At 44.6% G+C, this 22,325-nt stretch overlaps 2 long non-coding RNA genes across 3 annotated transcripts in view; one reads left to right on the top strand and one right to left on the bottom strand.

Moving 5' to 3' along the window:
* Nucleotides 1–22,325, top strand: part of LOC309860511 — an 84,759-nt gene that overhangs the window by 1,570 nt on the left and 60,864 nt on the right. For both annotated transcript variants that reach the window (XR_014309411.1, XR_014309412.1), the window contains exon 2: nucleotides 4,089–4,217. This is a non-coding gene — a long non-coding RNA (uncharacterized lncRNA). The remainder of the gene's footprint in view (nucleotides 1–4,088; nucleotides 4,218–22,325) is intronic.
* LOC309860512 lies at nucleotides 17,814–21,807 on the bottom strand. The gene is made up of 3 exons (XR_014309413.1): nucleotides 21,360–21,807; nucleotides 19,173–19,497; nucleotides 17,814–18,958 (listed from the first exon to the last, which is right to left on the bottom strand). It is a non-coding gene; the product is annotated as an uncharacterized lncRNA (long non-coding RNA).

Genomic DNA, 22,325 nt, shown 5'->3' with positions numbered 1-22,325 from the left:
ACAGGGACACCCAGGGGGAATGGGCCCGACCTGCCTGCCCCAGCCCCTGGGAGAGTCCTGTCTGTGACCTCCCTCTCTCTGGCTTTATCATTCATTCTTCAAAATGGGCAGGGGAGTTTTGGAAATGGTGTCCACAGTGGAAAGGAGAGAGAGTGGCTGACAGTGATGTCTGTGTTGATTGTCTATCCAGTTATAACCATACTGGAACAGATTTGGGTTTTCCAGATACTGGGCTGTTTCAAACTCCATCTTGTAGCCTGAGAGTCCAGTGAATAATGAGAGTGATTAGAGAGGATAGGGCATGAACTCTGGAAGTCCTACCCCAGGCCCTTTGCATCTCTCGCCTGAACTCTTTAGTGCATCCTGGCCCTCATTTGCCTCTGTTTATGCTCCCCCAGATCTACTTTCTATAGGAGGCTGCCAGTGAGAGTGCTCTGAAGTCATGTGGCTTAAAACCCTTCCATGCTCCCCAGCTACGGGGCTAAATCCAAGATCTTAAATGTGGTGTGTAAGGCCCCTCCAGACCTGGCTGCACCTGGCGTCCGGTCAGGCCTCTCTGCCACCTCCCTGCCTCCCTGTGCTCCCTCCGACAAAGGCACAACTACTGGCACGTCCTGCCTCTGCCCCTGACCTTGCCTCCGGCTTCAGCCATGCTGCCTGCTCTCCCGGAGACATTCTCCCGGCCAAGCCCTATTCCTCCTTCAGTACTTGGCTTCAGATGACTTGTTCCCTAGGAAGCCATCCCCCTCCTCCGTTCCCCACTGAGTGGGTGCTCCTTTCTCTGTGCTCCAGCAATGTCCTGTGGGCACCTTTATTCCCACTCAGCACAGAGGGCACTGTCCTGTCTTGTTCCCCTGCCCCGAACTGGTGCTCAGCAGATATTTACAGGAGGAAAGAGAGATGAAGGGTGGGGGGAGGTGGAGAAGGACGGAGAGAAGGGAGGGGAGGAGTAGGGAGAAGGAGATGTCCCTCTCCTCCTCTTCTATGACCTTTATTAAGATCTTTATGGCTGTTGTCATTCATTCCCATATATTTTTCCACGATGGCCAGAGCAGTTGTAATAGAATGTAAATCAGACTCATTCATCAGTTAAAACTCACCAATGACTCTCTGGCTCTATTGGAACAAAAGGTGCAGATGATGACCGACAAGGCCCTGTCTGAGCTGGGCCCACCCCTCGCCTCCCGAATGTTCTCCCTCCCTCGGCGCCAGACCCACTTGTTGAGTACAGTCTTGGATCTCTATGGGGATGATGCTGTCGGCACCCCCCCCCACCCCAGGACACAAAGATTGGTTCTCATGAGCAAAAAAAAAATTACTGTTTTTATTTATAAAGTGTATGTATACACACAGTACCTAAACAGGTATATATATATGTATGTATGTATGTATGTATCTATCTATATATATATATATATATCTGTGGTTTTAAAATTTCACTAGGGGAGCAATTTTTTAAAACTCTAAAAAGGCTCCTCAGGAGGGTGATAATTTAAAAAAAGCTGGGAAACTTAATCCAGAAAAACCTTAATCATGTCAAGAAAAACCATCCCAAAACACTGCCTAAATCATGTCAAGAACAAACCACCCCAGGGCCTTTGCACTTGCTGTTTTTATACTTAAAATTCTGTTGCTCCAGATTCTTGCCGGGTTCACTCCCTCATCTCCTTCACTTCTCTACACAAATGCCATCTTGGTGAGGCCTTCGCCAGCCACATATCTAAATTGCAATGTCTTGTGCTTCCTGTTTCCATTGGCTACTTCTTTTTTCTTAGCGCTAGCCTACCTGGCACACTCTACATTTTACTTATTTTTCTTACTTATTACCTGGAATGTAAGCATTATTGTGTTTACAGGTCTACCTTCAGTGCCTAGAATAAGCTGGGGTGCAGAGTAGTCACTCAACACATACTCACTCCACAAATACCAGGATGGAGCAGGCGTGGGTTGGGTACTTAGCGCGCCAGTGACCGGAAAGGCCCATCCTTGTGGTTGTTTTAAATTACCCCCCAGCCGTGACGTGGGGAAATGCTTGTAGGCAGCACAGGTGACCCGAGTTCAGAGAGAGGAAAACAGTCGGAGATTCTGAAAACACAAACAGCCCTGGACAATTGAGAATTAACCGAGGGTGTCCCATCACCTAAGGTCTGTGAGGGGTGTGGGATGCCATGTTCTCCACGCCTCCTGGCCTCCTGTGACATGGCAAGGCTTAGAGGGGACGGTAAATCCTGCTAGATGGGGTATGGGAGACTCTCCCTGCCCCCCCCCAGAGCCTCCAACCCATGTGCCCACCCCGAGAGACCCAGCCACAGCACAGAACTAGGGACAGGGACAACAGGTGGGACGTCACCACCGCCCCTGCTGACAGACCACACTGGCCAACTTTCCCCTGAGAAACGTGTGCCTTTAAGGTTTCCCCCTGCACCAGCCAGTACCTGTCATCAGGAGCTGCAAGTCTTTCTCTGGCAGTGGACCGCAGAGCGTGTGCTCTGACTAGAGTGAAAACTTCCCGCTTCTCAGCTTTGTCATCACTTCCGTCATGAACAGGAGGCCCTGTGCCGGGCCCGTGTGAACTAATAGACTCACGGGAAGCTTGAGGCCGGGCTCTGATGGATTAATGAGCATTCAAGAAAATCACACAAATTTCTTTCTACAGTATGATGAATTATTTATAATCCTTCACAACCTACGAAGTCAAGGTTGGTTATGAAGTGCGTCTTAGGGAGCCACACTCTCTCCAAAGACATCTGGGGCTTGAGACATTTGTTGGCACGTGTCTATGCCAACAGCTTCTTAGATAATTGCTTAGACCTTCTAAATCTTCCTTTTGTTTCCTTCTCTACTCTTGTACAAGAATTGTTTTAACCCTCCATGAACCTTGTTAGAAGGGCTTTCTGGTCCAATCAGCCTTGATCGATCAACGGATCTTTCTCTTCCCTTCTCGCAGTTTCTTCTGAGAGACTAGCCTTCTCCTCCTCCCCGCCCCACGCCATTCTTCTCCCTTTCTCCTGCCCCTCTGTTATATTTACTATTATTATTATTATAAAATTTTAAAACTGCCAATGGATGGAGGCTTGTTGTAAGAAATTTGGGGGGAAAAGGGCAAAAATCCAATCCCTTGGTGATGAAACTATAAAGGTGTGTATCCTGAAAAACATTTCTATGTATAGACTTTTCATTCCCTCCCTCTCTTCCTTTTTCCTTTCATTTTTTAAACATGAGATTGACGTCCTACTAACATTACAGCCTTTCCTTTTTCCCCAATTTCCTTAATGTTTTGTGGCCATCTGTAAAGTTCCTGTATCGTTGGCTATTTTTCCACAACGTGTTTGGAATGGATGCTTCGTGTTGCCTTGCAGGGCTGAGCTATAATTTATTAAACGAATCTTGTGTTGTTGAACCTGAAGGTAATCCACCCCACCCTTTTTATTGCTATAAATAATGCTGCAAGGGACGTCCTCAAACAAAATAAATCTTTGTGCAAACGTTGGCTTTTTCTTAGAAGAAATTTCTAGAGGTGGGGTTGCAGGTCATAAAGTATGAACGCTCTGCACTCTTTTTCTTAGACGTGTGAGTTCTTGGGACCGAGATGTCTCCCGTGCCCTCCATGGCAGGTGTGGTGGGGGAAGCCTGTTGAGTAGAGTGAGTTCTCAGTGGTCCCTCTATCTTTCCTCCACTGGCTTTGGCCCTGGAGATCGCCCTTCTTTCTTCTCTAGGGAAGCCATGCCAGGGAGCAGCTGTATACCTGTAAATCCACATTCCCGTTCACGCTGACCTAGGGCTAGCAGTCTTCAAAATCTGCTGGAAAAATCCTAGCAATGCCAAGTCCTGGCTAGAGTTGCCATGGTAACAGACAATGACAACAACCCTTTCTCTACTTCTCACCTTAAATCTTTAGAAGTTCTCTGGAGTCAGTTAGACACTAGGGAAATGTGTGCTTTCTTAGGGGGGCAGTTTCAACCCATCCCATCTAGCTGGGGGTCTCATAGGGGCAAAACTTAACGGCCAGCAAGATTTCTCATGGATCCTATAAAAATACCACCACTGTTTTTTTTTTTTCTTTTTTCTTGCCTCTCCTCTGTTTTCAGGTATAACCTAAATAATCCTCCATTTCCAAAAGTCAATCCACACATATGCCTGGGGTCCTGATGTAGAAGAGGCATTAAAACATGAGGACAGAGACCAGATGAAAAAGAGCCTCTTGAGACCCTCAGGGGGTATGTTAAATCAGTTTCATATCATAGAATTTTAATAAGAATAAGGTAATATGTTTTATAGTCATTATTCCTAACAAAGCATTGAAATGAGAAAAAAGCATCAGACCTCTTACATCTATTCTGTGACTTAGCATTTTCTTTTGCATTGTATATGGCACTATATTGTACCAGTGTCATGTAAGGGCCCTAGTCCCAAGCCCCCAGTCCCCAAAAGAATGGGGAGACCTCCTCCACCAACCTACCCTGGTCAATACCAGGCAGGCCAAGGTGACCCCTGACCTCTCCTCCAGGGTGGGCCCTACACACAACTCTCTGGTGGGGGTTGGCCTTAGTGTCCCATATACCTTCTGTAATTTAACACTCAAAATACATTATTCACACAGAAAAAGACTTTTACTGCAGTTTGCACACAAGGACCTGGGAAAGTCAACACTCTTCCTTCAGCTCTCCTTTGTTCTTGGTTGCTAGGCATTCTATTGCTTGGGAGTACAATATTTACTTCTATTTATTTTATTTGCCCTTGAATTTGAAGAGTCTGGGCAGCGCCCAGGATGCTGGAGCGTTGGATTTTCTGGGGGATCAAATGTTCATGAAGCCATGTGTCTGTGCCTGCGTTTCAGGGCCCAGTTCTTCCCACACAAGGTCAAGGCCCTGGATGGGTGCTTGGGTCTCTGCTTAAAGCACCAAGTGAGGCATTCCCACAGAAGTCATGAGTTCAAGGGGATTATGAAAGCTGTGCAGAGGGTTGGCCAATTCACCACCCCTCCTCAATTATTCCCACTAAGGGTTCTCTTTGCAAAATAAATACTTTAAAATAAATAGTTATGATTAAAGACTCAAATAATAATAATAAGAAGAAAATAAAATGTAGAAATCCTGCTCATTACCCAGCCCCCATCCCTTCCCGTGATAACCATCGGGACAAGATGGTGTGATTCTTGATTCTGTAAAGCCCACAGCTCCTCAGAACTCATTCTAACGACCTACTGGGGGTGGGGGTGGGGTACAGATCCAAGAGAGACAAGCCCTGGTTTCTATGCTTAAAGAAGGTCATGAGGTTTGGGGTTGAGAAGACCTTTTCTAAAGACCCCTTTGAAGGATAAGTTTGATTCAGAGTTATAGGTTATAATCCCAACCATTTGGAGAAGTGAAGGGAAACCTCACAACACTTTTTTTTTAAGATTTTATTTATTTATTTGACAAAGATCAAAAGTAGGCAGAGAGACAGGCAGAGAGAGAGAGGGAGGGAAGCAGGCTCCCCACCAAGCAGGAAGCCCCATGCAGGGCTTGACCCCAGGACCCTGAGATCATGAACTGAGCCAAAGGCAGAGGCTTTTGAGCCACCCAGGTGCCCCAACCTCATGATGCTTCTGATCTCAAACACATGGGCTTTTCCCCACATGATCCAATTCTCCAGCTCTGCAGACAATAGCTGGGTGTCCTAAATTTAGTTCTGACACTGTCTTCCCAGAGTCAGTGAAGACCCCGCACATTAAGGACTCTGTCCCACAAGACTGCCCCCACTTTGGATGCCAGTCCCAAGCTGTCATCGGGGCTTTTGATTGGCTATAAATCAGAGTTCCCATGACCTCTTCCTCAGGTTCAGTAATTTGCTGTAACAACTCAGAACCTTAGGGAACACACATTTACCAGTTTATTAGAAATGATATAGTGAAGGATATAGATGGACAGCCATACAAAGCAATATACAGGGCAAGGTCTGGGAGTTTCCAAGCCTGGGAGCTTCTGTCCTTGTGGAGGTGGCGTGTGCCATCTTCCCAATGTGTGGATGTGTTCATCAATGTGGAAACTCTCTGAATAACACAGTTGAGGGATTCTTATGGAGGCATGACAAATTCAACTCAAGCTCCAGCCCCTGTCCTCTCCCTGGAAGTCCACTTGTGAGTCGGGCTGAGAATTTCAAGCATCTAAATATGGCTTAGTCTTTGGTCATCAACTCCCATCCCAAAGATACCTAGAGCCCACTAAGAGTCATCTCATTAGAACAAAAGATGCTCCTATCACTCAGAAAATTCTAAGAGATTTAAGACCTCTGTGTCAGGAGCTAGGATCAAAGCCCAAATTTTAGAACAACAGTTGCTCTCAGCACCCCTATCCCTCAGGAGGTTACAAAGGTTTAAAGAGCTGTATGTTGGGAACTAGGAGCAGAGGCCAACTATATATCTTATTATGTCACAAGAAGATAGTTTGCAAGGACAGGAGAAATCAGATGGTGTTCCAAGTTAACATTTGAGGAATACTCCAAAGAATGGGAAAGATGTAGATCATGGAGAAGGAAGACTGGCTTGGTACAAGGAGGAGGAGGAGGAGAGCAGGGCCTGAGCCTCACGTATGTCCAAAGGCACAGGGATTGTGTCTGATAGGAATCTTTTGGGTGCAAATGATGGAAAATCTAACCTAAATTGGTTCAGGCCTCCTAAAGAATTTATCTATCCATGGAATTTAAAAGTTCAGGGGATAAATGGAGTTTAGGCATGGCTTGATCCAGAAAAATGTCTTTATCCCTCAGCTGTATTCTCCTTCCTTCATATGGACTTCATTTTTAGACTACATGTGGCAGATGAAGATGGTGGCCAGCAGCTCCAGAGTCCAAAGTCCTTCCAGGGAAAAGCTGTGGAGAAAAAGAACACATCTTATCCTGTTAGCTTCTGAATAAGTAGCTGATTTATTATGAAAGGACTCAGGATATGAGCCAGTCCCTGAAGCAATCACTGTCGCCAGAGACTGAAATTATGCTGACTAGTCTGAGTCATATGCTCAGAGAGAGGGAGATTAGTTGTTATTTAAAGGAGATTGGAGATTCTGATCAGAAGAGGGGTGTATTGGTACTCAAAGAAAACTGTAGAAATTGGCCTCCATGGAGACTCTAAACATAGTGAGATCTTTGCTTGTCCTACTTGCAGGAGCCTGTTCAGGATCAAAAGTCTACAATAAAAAGATTAAGTTGAGCAAAGAATCATCACTTGACTCCAGGGAGTCCCTGGTGCTCTGAGAACTCTGGGTGGGCGGGGGCCGGGGTGGTGGGTGATTTAGTAGGGATACACCTATTTCAGTCAAGGGTTTCCAGAGGCTTCTGAGGAGAAGCTAGTTGCTTCATGCACAGATCCAAGCCTCGGGGCTTAAGGTGACTGAATCGTTTTGGCTTCTGGAGACAAGTAATCATCCAACGAATCAGGATACAGGAAACCAGGGACATCTATTCAGAGTTTCTGGCTGGATGTCTGGGTGAGCTGAATAGTGAATTGGGGGTCCCTGCCATTGGCCATGGCCGAGACAGCCACACTCTGAGCACAGAGAACACTGGGAAAGAGGGTGATGTGGCCCAGAAGCCCCAAGGGCCAATAAAGAGGCAGCCCCTTCAGTTGCCACACTGGAGCATGCCCTCAGGAGAGGCCTGAGGACAGAATCCTACTTCCGTGTCCTCCAGTAGGTTTCCAGCTACCCCCATGGGGAAGCCTTTAGTCCAGCAGGGACAGAGAGCAGGTTCATCACTGTAGCTTCAAACAAACCCCCTGAGGCCCTGTGAATACCCTTTGATCCTTTTTCTGCTCTTCTGTAAAGACCAGGTGTTGTTTTACCCTGGAATTGAAAAGGTATGGAAATAAGAGTATAGTGGAGGGAGACCCATAGAAATGAGGAAAGGAAGATGAACTAGAGTTTGGAAGGAAACCAGGAGTAGGCTTGAGATGTAAGCATTAGAAAGATTATAGATTGAATATGTTGCTTTCAACTGTCAACTGAGAATAAGCAGGGAGAGGCACCTTGGGGCTCAGGTGGAAGCTCAGGCAGAGGAATTGGGGTTTGGGTGGGGGAAATGGGTCAGAAAGAGGAATTAGCCTTTGGAGCAGCTACACTTTGCACTTTACCTAAACCATTTTGGACAGAAACACTTCAGAGTATTCTATATAGAGCTGTGCCTCCTAAAACATGGCATGTAACAGAACGATTTCTCTTTTTGTCTTCGAGTTGTCGTTATGACTATCAAATACAACCACACCTTTCGGAGTGTATAGAATGTTTGACAAACTCAGAAGTAAACACAACTCTGAGCTGAGTATAATTTTATTTTTTAAGGAAATAAATTGAAGAACACTCAAAAGCTAGTAATAAGAGGGAACTGCCTAAGGCTGATAAAGGGCATCTATAAAAAAGCCCAGATCTATCATAATAGTGAAGACTGAATGTTTTCCTCCTAAGATCAGGTACGGGACAAAGATATTTGTTCTTGCCACTTAGAGCCAACATTGTGCTAGAGGTTTTATCCAGGAAAATTAGCCAAGAACAGTAAATAAAAGGCATCCCAATTGCAAAGAAAGACATAAAACTACCTTTATTTGCAGATGATACGATTTTATGCATAGAAAATTCCCAGAAGTCCAAGTTTGAAAAAAACTAATAAATAATTCCAGCAAAGTTGCAGAATATATGATCAATATACAAAATGAATTGTGTTTCTATGCACTATCAACAAACAATCTAAAAATAAATTAAGAAAACAATTCCATTTATAGGGGCGGTTGGGTGGCTAGTTGTTCAAGTGTCTGCCTTCAGCTCAGGTCATGATTCCAGAGTTCTGGGGGCTCCCTGCTCAGCAGGAAGTCTGCTTCTCCCTCTCCCTCTACCCGTCCCCTCCCCACTCATGACTCATGTTCTCTTTCTCTTGTACTCTGTCTCAAATAAATAAATAAACAAATAAAATGTTTTTAAAAAGAAAACAACTCCATTGATAAAAGTATCAAAAAGGAAAAAATGCTGAGAAATAAATTTAACCAAAGTAGTACAAGATTTACACTGAACACTATAAAACATGGTTAAAATAATAAAAAAAATTAAATGAATAGAAAGACATCTTTGTTCATGGATTGGAAGATAACATTGTTAAAAAGACAATATTGTTTAAAGTGATCTATGGATTAAATGCAATCTTTATCAAATCTCCAACTGCCTTTCTCCCCCCAAATTGACAAGCTGGTTCCAAAATTTATGTGGAAATACAAGGGACCCAGAGTAGCCAAAATGGTCTGGAAAAGGGAGAACAAAGTTGGAGGACTCAAACTTCCTGATTTCAAAACTTACTACAAACTTAGAGTAATGAAGACAGTGTGGTATCAGCATAGGAAGAGACAGTTCAATGGAACAAAATTGAGAATTCAAACATAGAAGGGTGCCAAGACCACACAATGGGGCAAGAATAGTCTTGTCAACAGATGGTGCTGAGAGGACTACATATCAAGTGCAAGCAAATGAAGGTGGACCCCTACCTCACACCATACATAAAAATTGACTTAAAATGGATCACAGGCCAAAACAGAAGAGCTAAAACTATAAAACTCTGAGAAGGAAACTTGAGTAAACCTTCATGGCCTTAAGGTTAACCAATGACTTATTAATTATGGCATCAAAAGCACAAGCAACAACAGCAAAATAGACAAATTGGACTTCATCAAAATGAAAAAACTTTATGCTTCTAAGGATACTCAGGAAGCAAAAAACAAACAAACCATCCAATGGGAGGAAATGTTTGAAAATTATATATCCAATGACAAATTTACATTCAGAACATATAAGGAACTCATATAACTGAACAACAAACAATCCAATTTAAAAATGGGCAGAGGATTTGAGTAGATATTTCTCCAAAGAAGATACACAAATAAGCACATGAAAGGATGTTCAAGATTATGCCTCATTAGGGAAAGGCAAGCCAACATCACCAGATAGCACATCAAACCCACTAGGATGGCTACACTCAAAAAGACAGACAATAACAAATATTGATGAGGATGTGGAGGTATTGGAACTCTCATCCTCTGCTGGTAAAAAGAGAAGATGTAGCAACTTTGTAGAAGGTGTAGCAACTTTGTGAAACAGTTTGACAGTTCCTCAAAAAGCGAAACATGAAATTATCATGCGATCCATCAATTCCATCCCTAGATATAGACTCAAGAGAACTGAAGATATAAGTCCACACAAGAATTTGCATGTGACTGTTCCTATCAGTGTTATTATAGCCAAAAAGTAGAAACAACACAAATGTCCATCAATTGATGAAGGAATAAATGAAAGACAGTATATTATAGAATGGAGTATTATTCGTCTGTAAGAAGGAAAGTCCTGATACTGATAAATATGGATGAACATTGAAAACATCATGTTAAGCGAAGGAAGCCAGATGCAAAGGCCACATATTATGATTCCATTTAGATGAAATGCCTCGTACAGGGAAATCTATAGGAACAGAAAGTAGATTAGTGGCTGCCTAGGGCTGGGGGTTGCCAGAACCGGTTAGGGATGGGGAATGACTGCTAATGGATACAAGCTTTCTTTTTAAGGTGATGAAAATGTTCTGGAATTAGATAGTGAGGACAGTCACACAATTTTGTCAATATACTGCAAGCTACTGCCATTCACGTTAATAAGGTGAATGATATGGTAGGTGAAGTATGCCTCAATCAACCTATTGATGAAAAAGGCAGATAAAAAGTAACCAAGGGAGTAGAAAATTTGGGCCCTGAGAGATCTGGAGACCAAAGAGGGTTTTTGTTTTGTTTTGTTTTGTTTTGTTTCTCCTTTATTCTTCGTATGAAGTGATTGTATTTTAAAAACTGATTTATACATTTTCTAGATCATGCCACCCTGGTTTCCACCCTCTGTTTCTCATAAAGGATTTGTTCCTGCATGTGCCATGAATTATTTTTTCACATATCTGTCCAGCACTGGGCTCCCCGGCCCCTCCCAACATTTCTGGAAGCAGACACAGAACTTGGTTTATGACTGGGCATCTGAGTTGAAGGGGAGATGTTTCCACCCCTCCTGTGAGCTTTCTCAGGGATGAAGTGGTAGGTAGTGGCATTCGTGTCCAGCTGGTGTTGTAACAAAGTACCACATACTTGAGTACCATGGCTCAATACCAGCCATCTTGCAGCTCTTGGAGTTAAAAATCCAATGTCAGTCTCACTGGGCTGAAGGCCAGGTGTGTTGGCAGGGTTGAGTCCAGCAGGAGATCATCTCTTCTTTGCCTTTGTCAGCCTCTAGCGGTCACCTGTTCTCCTTGGTTCTTGGCTCTTCAAAGCGAGCAGCTCAGTGCGTCCTGACCCACCTCTGTCCCTCTCACTGCTCCTGTTGGCACATCATTCTTTACTTCTCTAGAGATTAATCTCTCTCTACGCTTTATGTCTCCCTTGTATGTGACTTAAAAGGACCTTTGTGATTTCTCTGAGGGTCCACGGAGGTAACCCAGGATAATCTCACCATCTCAAAACCCTTCACCCAATCACCTCAACAGAGCCCCCTTTCGCCATGAGTAACAAGCACAGGTTTCAGGGATCCAGGCCTGGAGCTCTTTGGGGGCCATCATTCAGGCTACCACAGTGCTGATGACATCCATTTGCAAGTCCCCGCTGGAGGCACAGAGAATGGCCAGGCCTTCATCTCTGGCCTTCAGTTGTAATGTTAACCACCCAACTGGCATTGCTTCTGGACAGAAATTTCTCCCAGGGACTTTGTAACTCTGCTTGTTGCAATAATGTGAAATATATCTTTGTGAGGCAGGTGCATGCAGACCTTGCTAGAACTACTTGGAAAGAGTGGTGGTGGACTGCCAAAATCCATTTGCATTTGCTTTCCAAGAGAAAGGCCTGAGTTGTCAGCTCTGTGGTGAGTATTTCAGGGCTATTGGCCTAGAGAGGGTCTCCTAGAACTCAGAGTGTCTGAATCAGGGACAGGCCTGCTGCCTCCCCACAGAATGGCTCCAGGCTGCGGTCCTTTGACTTCTGATGTCAGCTCTGTGCTGATTCTCCCTTGTCTCCTTTGCTTTCTGCTGTCCACACCCCTCACTGAGCCTGCTGTGCTTGCCTCTCTGAGGTCCCCATGCTGTGGGGATGGGGAAGCAGGTCACATAGCTTTGGTTAAAGCACAGACAGGTAAGCTTGGCCAGGTTCCCTCCTGCATCTTGTAAGTCAACTCTGATATTTCTCTTTTAACTCCTGCGCTAGCTCTTGTGGGAACTTCTACATTTTCTAAAAACATTCCAGATACAAGGTGTTGCTACAAAGCTGGGTTCTGCATAATTGAACCTTTAGAGAATCAATCATCCCAAAATTAACTCAGTTCCCCCCGAGGCTGACACATTTTTAGTCTGTTCTGACTCTTGAGGTAAAGATTCTATTCTTTCGTCTTCATTACAAAGATCACTGTGAGCAGGAGAAACAGACGCAAGAAAGGTTAGGAAGATTTCTGTAGAATTTGCTCTCAACTTTCCTTGAGCTCTTTGCTCTGAACAAAAAGAAAGCCGACTTTCGGCCATCTTTGACATTTGTGCTGGGATGACACTTCCCAGAAGTCCATGTGATGTTTTTATATGAGTTCCCTTCTCCCACTTTTCATGGTCTCTCTATGGTACCAGTACTGTGTAATAGCACTGGCTTCAGCAACCACCACCCAAACTCGGGTGCCCATGGGGCCCTCGAAATGGTATAGTCAGAACCCACTGTGGAGATCACAATCCTCTAGAGAAACAACAATCACCGAGATGGCCACAAATGGGGTACCCAGCACTGTGCTCATTTACTCTTGCTTTAAACTCTAGAAGCAACTCCGTGAGGAAGCTAGTAGTGTTTCCTTTTTACAGATCAAGACACGGAGACTCAGAGGATTTCACCTGCCAAGAATCCCAGTGATGAGGTGGCCAAGATGGGACTTGAATACAACCCACTCTGGTTTCAATGCTTGCGATTTGAACCACTATCTCAATGCCCGAAGCTGTGACCCTGCTTTTCTCTGTACCTGGTGACCCTCCCCATACTGAATCCAGAGTCTGTGGTTGCCTTTGCTGAACTTTTTCTGGGGCACACGGGTGGAGAGATACCTGCTTTCTCCTGTGGTCTCTGTACGACTCTGCAAATGAAGTCCTTGCTAGAGTAGAGCCAGGGCAGGCGGTTGCTTCGTTCCTTGTGAATGCTGAAGACTTGTTCAGAGAGGGGCTTCCCTTTGGGAAGGCTCCCAGTACAAGCCTTGAGGTTTCTATCCAAACAGTTTCTTTAATCATTCCCTTAAAAAGGTGTTATCTCTGGGGATGGAAAGAGTGGAAAGGTGTTAAAGTGTTCGTCTGAAATCCCCCAAAACACGGAGCTCCTGCATTAAGTTTTTGGCTTTGTTTCTTCTTTTTCAATGAAGCATTTACATCCAGCAAAATCCCAAGCCTGAAGTGTGCACCATGATGAGTACTGACAGATATGTATATACCGATGTAATCCACACCTCCAGTCCAAGTACAGAGTATTTCCATCACCCCGGAAAGTTCCATCTGGTCTCTTTTCCATTAATCCACTTCTCTTCCCCTCCCCCACCCCCAGTGTTTCTTATGACATCATGTAATCAGATCTGATGTGCTTGATCCCTAAATCTTTACTGGGTTTCTCTCCCACCCTCAGGAGTCCTGTGTTTAACCAAAGCCTCCCAAATCCCTTTCTTGCTTATCTGTTTTGACTAACATGATGTCATTGATGTACCAGACGAATATGATGTTCTGTGCGATGGCCAGATAGCTCAGATCCCTTCAGAACACATCATGACCAAGGGTGGGAGGGCTAAGATAACACCGGGTCAAGATCATAAATATATATGATAGTTTATCTCATGGGAATACTGACTGCTTCTGGTTCTCCTTCCTGATAGGATGGAAGAGAACACATTCTCCTGATCCGTGGCTCCACTCCCTGTACATGAGGCCATGCAATCTTCTCTAGTGAAAATAGCACATCTAGCATCACAGCTGAGAAGGAGGTTACTGCTTGTTGAGTTCGTATTAATCTTCCAGGATCCATCTGGGTCTGCAGGGACCAAACTGCTGAGTTATATGAAAATAAGATGGGACGACCATCCCCTGAATTCTTCAGGTTTTTCTCGTCCTCCACAATTTCCCCTGAGAAGAAACATTCATTTGGGTTTACTGTCTTGGTTGGTTGGGGTGAGGGTGTGAGGAGGTGAAATTCCAGAGGCTTCCACTTGGCCTTCCTTACTCTGATAACCGCAACCCCACAGGCCAAAGAAACAACGTGTATATGTGGTGGGTGTAGGGGGTAGTTGCAGCTTGCCAATTCCAATGAGATATTCAGAGACTGGGCAAATAACTATGGGGAGGATTGATAGGCCCAATGAACTGGTGTGAACTGGGCCTTAACTGGGACCTTGTTTATTATGTGGGCCTTCTATTCCCCCTCTAATGGGAAGCACAATAAAGTTTCAGGTCCTCATATAGCAATGGCAGCAACAACCTATGTCTGGCAATCCTCAGAATATGTGAGCAGAGTCCAGACAGCCAAGTAGTGTAGGACCCTCAGGGGAAGGACTGGAGAACCATCTCCAATCATCCACCATCAACCAGTCATCTCCAGTGAGTCTGTTCCGGGTGTGAGAAAGCAGACAAGGACTGGTACCTATGTTGGGAGGGTGGCTCTCAGCCTCCTGAGCATCCATTCATGATTTATTTCAACTGTGCCGATTGTACAAATACCCTTGTTGGCTGCCTATCTTTCCTCTCAGGATGCAAACTTCTTTTAACGATTTCCAAGGCTCTCTGTGGGTCCCATCCCCCACCTTGGTGCTCAGGAAGATAGTTACACTTTCCTTGCACCTCATGACGAGTGCTATTTCTTGGCCTCTATCACCCTCATTGCTACCAGGGAGCCCAGTTCTATATCATGATCTCCCCCAGCAGCACTAACCTTCAGGGTCAAGGGTCAACCTTGAACTTCAAGGTCATTCTTTTGCTTTGGCAAAGGCAGTGTTACTCTAGGCCTTCCTGTGGAACATATCAGCTGGTGGGTTCTATGGCTTTACACAGTATATTTACTCTAGCTCACCCACTGTTCCAAGCCTTTGGATCCTTCCTCCACCATCTGCCATGACAGATCAGGAAATCTTGACTTCACTTAGCCAACCTCACAGGACACCAGCTCCATTTCCCAGATCCCTTGCCAGGATGTTAAATGCTGCATCAAAGGAGAGTGCTCCCCTATCGATAATGCTTCCTCTACCCAATTCCACATTTCATCTCCCTCTGCCTTGCATCCTCATGACCCCCATGGCTCCTGCAGGGGACGTGTTGACTGGGTCCCACAGCTCCTTAGGGCCATAACCCCTTTCTTCCACCAGCAGGACAACACTTCCCTGGCCAGATTATGTTGTGACTGGCCCGTAGTTATTGTTCTGGCGGAAGGGGGCGGAGCTAGGAGATTTCCAGGGACCCAGGGGAGGTGTAGGAGAGAGTGGTCACGTATTGTCTTGCAAAGCAGACCTTGTCTTTGTCTTCAGGCAAAGGCTGACAGCCTGTAAAGAGAAGAGCAGGATACTCTTTCAGGCCTGGAGAATTCCAGGGGATCTGGGCTTTACAGTGTTTTCATATGTCAACCCATTTGTCCTCCCCCTGCAACTTCCCCACAAGGTCCTGACCTTGGCATGGCAGACCTGCTACCACTGAGACTTCTCTGCTCCTTTGGGTACCTCTACTCCCCAACTCAGTTTGGGGCCAGCCTCTGAGCCACATCTGCCCTCCAGTCGCAAAAGAGAAAGGTCTCTTTATATGCTGCCAAAGAGGCTCTCTGCTTTCCATATTCTGCTTTATATTGATGTTCAGTTATCACTGGCCCATTATCACCCTTCTCCAATGCACTGGAAATTCCCAGCAGTGACCGCCATTGTATAGTGTTTCTAATGACAATTTCCAAGAAATTCTAAACACCTGAGCATTCCATCAGGGCACTCTCCTCCCAAGTACAGAGTCCTAAGTCACCAGCAGTGAAAATTTCAGCAAGAGTACCAGTATGGCAAACACCTACCCCAGGGGACAAGGTGCTCATAGCAGGTTCTGGCAGCTGACCCAGCTTCGGCGTCCTCCTGGGCGCAATTCCGTAGGTCAGTTTCCCCAGCACACAGTGTGCCATGCTGTCCTGGGAGTGGTCTCCGGACCAACACCTTCAAGAGGTAGGGGAGGAGGGAGCAAGCCGAGGGAGAAGCTAAACTGTGGTCCAGTTGCAAGGAAGGCCTTAGCCAATCCGACCAGGAGCTCTGGAGCTGGACTCTCTCCAACTGAGGCACGGGGGCTGGACCTCTAGAATGTAGGCTGCCCCAGGAAAGGGATGTAGCCTTGAGCGAGGCTGCTTTCCAGGGCCAAGGCCAATTCTACAAAGAAATTCAGCAAGAAGCTGGTCGCCGGCTCTTACAGAACTGAGGGAATGAGTGTCTGGATGCTGAAGGCACATCTGGGCAGCACATCTCTTCACTTTTCAAAGAGACTGAGAGATTAGCTTAGTTGTTCTTTTTTAAAAAATGATTACACAAAGACTGTAATTTGCATCCTTAATATAATATACACTGAATGAATATTCCACCACTTCAAGTGTGAGATTTTAAGAGTAAATTCACATTTATGCTCCCCATCTTTTGTGTTATGTTATTTTATGTTTTACTTCTAAATATGTCATAAATCCCATAGCACGTTGCTACTATCCAGGCTTTAACAATCACCCTTCCACACACTTTTACTAAAATCAGTCTGTCATATTTACTCACTTATTTATACTTCCAAGTGATCTTCATTTCTTCTCATAGACCCGCCTTTCCGATCCTGCCCCTACTGGAGCTAAGAAGGGGTTACGTTGGGATTCCAGAGGCTGGTGGTTCTTTGTGGGTTAAAATCTGTCTGGGCTTCTGACTCCGGGCACCCTGGGGCCTGTTTTCTGGCTCTTCTCCCACTCTGCCTCCTCGAATGAGGTAGAATATGCAAGAGGCTATGCCGGGCTGGGTGATTCGTCTGGGGCTCTTCCTGATCCTACCTTCCCGCCAGCCCCAGGTCCCGTCAGACTCATCCGAATCTCCCTGTCCCTGCAGTCTCCCCACTTGGGGGGGGATCCTCCTCCACCTTCTCACCTAGAATCCGCTCCCTCCCCCGGGGGAGCAAGCTGCTCCCTAGGAAGGACCCACTTCTCTGGTCCTCAGTTCATCGGGTGCTCCTACATCCCACTGCTTTTAAGGAGCCTGACAGAAAATCCCACTCTTACGTTTGCCAAGTTTCTCTGGCTGTTACCCCAGGAACAAAGGTCTTTCTCATTCTTCGATGATCTAACTGGAAGCAGAAATCCTCTGCTTCGTGGCTTCGCTTCTCTTTTCTCCTTTATCAGCTGGTGGTTGTGAGGTGCTAAGGAGGAACATAGGGTCTGGCGAGACCGGGGTGATCACAGAGCTCTGGTTGAGTCAGGCCAGTGCGTGACCGACACACATCCCCCCAGCTGAGAGGAAACAGTGGGCAGTGAGGACACCCATACGTGCTGCTCCCAGACCCCCGGCAGGTCTCCGGCTTGTCATTGCCTCTTTGGTCCTTTCTCATTCACAAAGTGAAGAGTTCCATCATTCTACCTCAGTGGGGAATTAAGTGGTAGCACTTTAAGATTCTAGCTCGGTTTTGCCTGAAAAAAAAAAAAAAAAATGAAGGGAGCATTTTGTGGTATCTGAGTTCCGTTCTGGTAACCTGAGAGGCTCTAGTCATGCTCCCTCCCTCATTAACTTGTGATGATAATGTACACACAAGGCACTAATTCTTTATTTTTAAAAAATAAGATGGTGTCTAATTTGATTTGAATGCTCCAGTCTGAGAGTACGCTTCATGATTTTTAATCCAATTAGTGTTGGAGATACTTCTGATTCTAAGGGTATCTGGTTTCTGCGTATGGTATAAGTTCTAGGCCCCGGTTCTCATGTTTCCAGAAGGGAGAAGTTGGGGCCTATAGTCGATTAAAAGGGTCTGTTTATATGGTTGCTTTGTGTTTTGTTATTAAACCCAAGCGGCAGGGGGCAGAGGCCTTGCTTTTAGCTCAGATTTCCAGAAGCAGCCAAAAACCCACCGAGAATTTCAACTTGAAAAGTTTCCATACAAATCAGCATTACTTATCAATAGGGTCTCAAAACATCCTCCTTGAAGGTAAACAAAAGCTGCCACCATGATCGCCACATTGAAGGACGTTCTGGAAGTCTCGGTCCAGAGGTCAGGGGTCAATAAGCCGGTGGGTCAGCTCCCCACTTGAGCTGAATGGCACAGGGCCAGCTTCGCCCAGTCCCTGAAGGCTTTCTCTTCACATTAAACCTCAAAGTCAGTCAGAACCACTCTCCCAATAAGTAGCCTTTTCACTAAGAAGAGAGAGCCCTGAATTAAATCCTCAATGTTGTTTTGTTGGCGCAACATCACTAACACTCAGAAACTGTCTGAAGAGAATACGCGCGTGAGGTAACCTGGGCTGTAGTTTTCACACTTAACATTTTCTTTAACCAACAAAGCTCTGTATCACTCCCAAGGCAATTTCCTAATGAGAAACTTTCTTCTGTCCTTGGCTGTTGTTGAGAAAAATCAAATTAAACCATCCTAGAGAAGACACAAGGTGTGTGCCCCGGGGATAAATCAGCCGACCATCCAATTTTTATGTGCCAGGAGAGTGAAAAGAAAACAGAGGAAGTGAAAATGATAAGGCAGGAAAACACTCAGTCGAGCCCATCTGCTTGAGAACGTGTTGTCTGAGCTGCGATCCTGCTCGTATATTGGGGAATAAAGTCTGTGACAAAGCACAAGTCTTGTTTAGCACTGTTGAGAGGGAAATGTTGCTAAATACTTTTTCGTGTTATTTCACAAGATGGAATTTAATATGTTTGCCGCTGCTGTGGTTCTCGGGTGACTAGAAAAGAACGAGAAGAAGAATCTTATATTTTTTTCAGCAGGAAAGCAGTTCCTGGGATATAACTTACCCACAATGCCCTCTACCACCAATCTGGGTCCGTATGTTCAATTAACTATAAAAACATAGATGAGACCAACCAAAATACTGTACAGAAATTAAGCACAAACACTGTGCCATCAGTAAAGTGTTGTGGAGAGTATGAAAAACATACCTCTGTCAAGAATGTGGAAAACAGGGAGTGGCCTTGAAATAACATTTCTTTTTTTTGAAGACTCTAGGAAAATCAAAAGCATATTGAGCTTTGGATCAGGGCTCAGGGCAAAGGGGGTGGTTGACAAGATTATTTCTTCTTGGCACTCCGAGGAGAGGGATTAGTTAATTGAATCTGTGGTTTTTAGATTGAGCTGGTGCTTCTGGCATAGCTGCTGGATGGGCAAGGTTCTTGGGTCCATTTTGCTGCTGGGTCCTATGCCCAGTTCTCCAGTATGAGAAGGAAGATTCTGTGGTCCGGCAGCGCCCCGGCCTGTTGAGACAGCCTGATACAAAATGAGACACATTCGTTATTGGAGCAGCAGGAAACGTAGATGTTGCTGAGTACCAGGAAAAAAACGGGTTTTTTTCTGTAGATGCAATCCCGTATAAGTATCTCAAACCCAAAAGTGACGGTGCGGAAAACAGTAGGATTGGTTGGGAAAGTTGGAATAAAACTTCCTCCTCCAAAGGATTCCCCAATCTTAAGATAGGAAAAAAAACACACTAAAATATTTAAATACATGAGACAGAGGGTGGTAGAAAACTCACTGATTTCCCTCTTAGACCTAACTTTAAATGTAACAGTCTTCTAAAATGATTGAGCACTTAAAATGTCCTCTCACAAGATCCCCGAGTCTGGGGCGTGTCACTGAAGTCATAGGAGTTATATCTAAAGGGGAGGTGTAAATTTCGTTTCCATTGCTTTACCCTGTGTTCATCAGCACGACTGGTTATTAATCTTTATAATAAGTATGAAAAAGGTGGGATTTTTCTTTTCTTTTCTTTTCTTTTCTTTTTTAATGTAGGCTCTACACCCAGCATAGAGTCCGACCTGGGGCCTGAACTCATAACCCTGAAATTGAGACCTGAACTGAGATCAAGAGTAAGGCGCTTAACTGACTAAGCCACCCAGGTGCCCCAAAAGGTGGTCTATTGTTTTTTTTTTTTTTTTTTTTAATTTATTTGACAGACAGAGATCATAAGTAGGCAGAGAGGCAGGTGGCTGTTGTTGGGGGGGGGGGCAGGCTCCCCTCTGAGCAGAGAGCCCGATGCGGGGCTCGATCCCAGGGCCCTGGGACCATGACCTGAGCCGAAGGCAGAGGCTTTAATCCACTGAGCCACCCAGGTGCCCCAAGGTGAGCTATTCTTAGCCTTAGCTTATAATCAGGGCATGTATGACCCAAATAACTTCTTTCCTTTAGCAAGATTACTGTGTCCAGTCTATTTCTCTAAGAAACCCAAAGCAAACAGATCGTGGCAGTGCCTTGGAGAACATGGAGTCCTCAAACTTTATGGTGACAAGCTACTCTGATTCTTCCCCCCCACCCCCAAATTCCCCAAATATAAAGTTAAAAGTCTGAGATCAAGGGCAGTGCTAATGATTGGCAGACCATGCAACATCAACACACACATTTCAACTGAATCACTGTCCCACCTCTAAATGGTTAGATGATAGCAGAAAAGTCAGATGACAGGGACTAGGTCTTAATTCCTCAATCCTAAAGTGATACAGCTGGAACAAGATAATCTCAAACATGTCATCTTCCCCTTCCTCCAGATCTACTAGTCTACAAGTTGATAAAAACTGTTTTTCTTTTTTCCTTAGAAGGTTAAGGCTCATGTTTTTAAAGTAGCCTCATGTTCTAGCACATAGGTATTTATGAATTATATACTCGAATTGCTTTTTAGAAGGCTAAATCAAAACTCATGATTCTGGAAAAATATGTAGAATGGTTTAAAAATATGAATAACTAATGGACATCCTGGTTGTATCCAAATTCTTGCGTTAAGTTTGAGAGATGAGAAAATTATTTTCCTATGGCTAGTTTATAATTTTCACCAGCAGCATATTCTTTGTGTAAGTGTGAGTGATTATCTTTCCTAAACTGTCCAACTTTCTAAATGTCCAAAAAAACCCAAGCAACCAAATGCAAAATAATAATAATGATACTAAATAAACAAGAAAGCAAAACAAAGAAAAAACAATATCCAAATTCTTGCCTCATACATCATACTAAGACAAGATCATGCCTTCAGATGTTTCCTTTTAGAATTCAGACATTTCAAGTGTTTTGCATATGATCACTCCAGACACTGGCCGCTAGGGAGAAAGGAGAACAGGAAAAATGGTTTCTCTCCAACCTACCTCTCCCAGTGGGGGGTCCAGAAGAGGGCACTTGGTAGAGTTTCAACAATAAGCAGGCTTGCCTTGATTCTTTCCCCCTCTCCTCCTTCCCCACATTCTCTGCTTTATTCCAAAAAATGTAGAGTGTAGCATGGCATCTTTTTGAGCTTCCCATGTAGAAAATTCAGAGAAAATTCTAAGACCTTGATCTACTTCCAGTGTAGGCATTCAACAGTCATGTGATTTGGGGCAAAGTTTCCCCATCTGTGAATGGAAAAGTAAAAATACCTGAATGGTCTCCAACATCTCATTCAGTTCCCCCATTGTATGGCTCTGACTCTTTGTTTTTAAATGTTTGGTAAGTTTCTTGGAGCTGTATCCTTCTTGTTTGCAGAATCAGAAACTTCTAGAAAGGTTAAAAGAAAAGGAGATGAACTTCATACTATCTAAGAAAGCTTAGAGAAGTTTTCAGTATTTCTCTTCCTCTCAAGAATTAAAAATCTTGAGAGACAATTATCATTTAAAGTTAATTGTTGAACTAGTTTAGAGTTAATTACTAAAGAAACATATTGGCACTAAGTACTTGCCCATTCAAAGATGACTAAGGTTTTAAATATTTAACTTGTAAATATTGTGATTCAGACAAACATAACTCTGAACAAGGAAATTGAGGAGATTAGAATCCAGGAACACCATGCTGCCATTGGGTCATGTCATAGATTGTACAACCTCGTGAGCATATATTCATTGTTTGGGATAAGAGATTATAACTAAGGATACACAGCTTTGAGTTGTGGTAACCTGTTTCCTCAGTTCGTGCTCCAATATTTTTTTCCTTCCTTTCTTCTTTTACAGTAAGAACTGGGTGGCTCAGTCAGTTAAGGGTCCAACTCTTGATTTCAGCTTGGGCCATAAAATCAGGGTTGTGAGATGGAGCCCCACATCAGGCTCCACACTGGGCGTGGAGCCTACTTAACATTCTCTCTC

Source organism: Mustela nivalis (assembly GCF_964662115.1).
Source record: "Mustela nivalis genome assembly, chromosome: 2".
In the NCBI taxonomy this organism is placed as follows: Eukaryota; Metazoa; Chordata; class Mammalia; order Carnivora; family Mustelidae; genus Mustela; species Mustela nivalis.
This window is presented reverse-complemented; position numbering and strand designations above follow the sequence as displayed.